This window comes from Porites lutea, chromosome 7 (assembly GCF_958299795.1).
Source record: "Porites lutea chromosome 7, jaPorLute2.1, whole genome shotgun sequence".
Taxonomy (NCBI): Eukaryota; Metazoa; Cnidaria; class Anthozoa; order Scleractinia; family Poritidae; genus Porites; species Porites lutea.
Genome location: NC_133207.1, coordinates 6573567 through 6576066, shown reverse-complemented (window position 1 = coordinate 6576066; position 2500 = coordinate 6573567).

Sequence of the window (2500 nt, the reverse complement as noted above, 5' to 3'; positions counted from 1 at the left end):
CAATTTTCACAGCCGTTCGCTCCCTCTGCAGTTCTTCAGGCAACTGGTGGAAGGAGTGCCCGGTCCGTCTCGCAAGGTTTCACGTCGGCTGCTCATCTAGCCAGCTGCCAGCTAGTTCCACAGGCGCCGTTAACCGTCCCTGAAAATTCGTTTATGGCGTGTTTACAGCAGGAGGCTTCGGGCGCTCTAGGCGTTCACTATTCAGCTTCGCATTCTGGCTCGAAGGCGGGTGATGTCAACGCCCGTGTGGAGGAGGAGTTTGCTGACTTACTCTCACAAGATAAGTACTGTTTCGACTCTGAATACGAACAATGTTTGTCCTCTCGTGGTTTTGAGTATAAGCAGGGGTCAGCGCCCATAGTTTATAAGGATAGGCTCAGGAGCAAGGTTGATTTTTGGGTTAGCATCGGTTCCTCCCCTTGGGTTCTTTATATCATCCGCTTCGGGTATCGCATTCCTTTTATTTCTTGGCCTCCTAGAGCTTTTTTCTGTAACAATAGGTCTGCCTTAGATCACGCCAGTTTTGTTGACAGTGCTATTTCTGATCTGCTTCTTGCGGGTTCTGTTATTGAAGTTTTTACGCCTCCCACGGTTGTCAATCCTTTAACGGTATCCGTTAGCTCTGTGGGAAAGTGCCGGCTTATTCTCGACCTCCGTCACGTCAATAAGTTTATTCCCAAAGTTAAGTTTAAAATGGAGGATAGTAGGACTTTTCTTAATTACGTACACTCGCCAGGTTATATGTTTATATTCGATATGAAGTCTGGGTATCACCACGTAAGCATTCATGAGGAATGTCAAACATTTTTAGGCTCGGTAGCTCTGTAGAGCCCAGGTTTTTTTGTTTTCGCCGTGCTCCCGTTCGGTCTCTCGTCAGCGCCTTACGTGTTCACAAAGGTTTTTAGGCCGTTAGTTAAGCATTGGCGCTCCCGGGGCATACCCTTGGTCTTGTATTTAGACGACGGCGCCGGATGCCTCCATGATTTTTCGGTAGCTCAGAGTACTGCTTCGGCTGTTAGATCTGATTTGGCCAACGCGGGCGTGGTCGCCAATGAGGAGAAATCCATTTGGGTTCCTACCCAGGTTTTAGAATGGTTGGGCATTGTCTGGGATCTTTCGCTTGGCCGCATATTTATTCCTCACCGCCGCATTGTCAAGTTGCTTAGGGCACTCCTATCACTAAAATCTGGGTCTCGCTCCGTTACCCCACGCGCGGTTGCCTCTGTTACAGGGCAAATTATTTCCCTCACCCCGGGTTATGGCAACATTACACTCCTTATGTCCAGATTCCTCCAGTCATTCGTCAAACTTCACAGCGGGTGAGATTGTCCTTTGGATTTTAGGTCCTATCAGTTTTTCTCCGAATGCCTTCAGGAAATTGATTTCTGGCTTTCTAACTGTGCCAGACTCAATGGGAGGTCTCTCACCAGATATTCGCTTCCCGTGACTTTCGTGTTTTCCGATGCCAGCAGTTTCGGCTGTGGTGGGTGTGCCTTCCGCGTTGATAGCGAGGAGTTCGATCTTTTCTTTCAAGCGTTTTCCTCCTTGGAGTCCGGTTTAGATAGCAACGCCAGGGAATTGTTAGCCATTCTTTACGGCCTGAAATCGTTTCGGGCTTCCCTTACGGGCAAAGTGGTCAAGGTCTTTACGGATAGTAAGAACGCGGCGTCTATTTCCGCCAAGGGCAGCAACAGCCTTCGTTTGCATGCTTTAGCTCTCGAAATTTTCGCCTTTTGTGCCGCACATGATATTTCACTTGAAGTTGAGTGGATCCCACGCTCACTCAACTCTTACGCGGATTCGGTCAGCCGCGTTGTTGATGATGATGATTGGGCTGTTTCCACTATTTTCTTCCAACATGTTAGCAGTATTTTTGGTCCTTTTGACGTCGATCGTTTCGCATCCTCTCTTTCCGCTAAGTGCGAGCGTTTTTACTCTAAGTTCTGGTGTCCCGGTTGCGAAGGCGTGGACGCTTTTAGTGCCAGCTGGGGCGGCGTTAACAACTATTTGGTTCCTCCAGTCTTTCTTGTCGCGCGTACGTTAGCGCATTTGGAAACGTCTCGCGCGCGCGGTACGCTTATCACCCCCAAATGGCCTTCTGCTAGTTTTTGGCCTTACCTCTTTCCTCTAGGTCACCCTCGGGATTCAGTTTCCCGAATCATAGAATTTTCTGACCCGTCAGGTATTTTTGACGATTCCCACTTGGGGTTCCCTACTATTTTTAGCGCTTGCGGTTTTCGCGCTCCTGTACGTGTTATTTATTTGGACGCCAGCTCGCGTGTTTAGAGCCGTTATTCAAGCATTGGTACTTTATTGCAGAGCTTTTCCCGCTATTCCATGTAGCGCTTTTAGCGGTTCACGGACGACTCTCGTTGCTTTATAGCGGTTCACCTACGCTGTTTAGCGCTTTATAGCGGTTCGTGTGTGACCCTTGTCGCTTTATAGCGGTTCACGTACGATATTTAGCGCTTTATAGCGCGTGTCCTTTTTCGGTTTATTC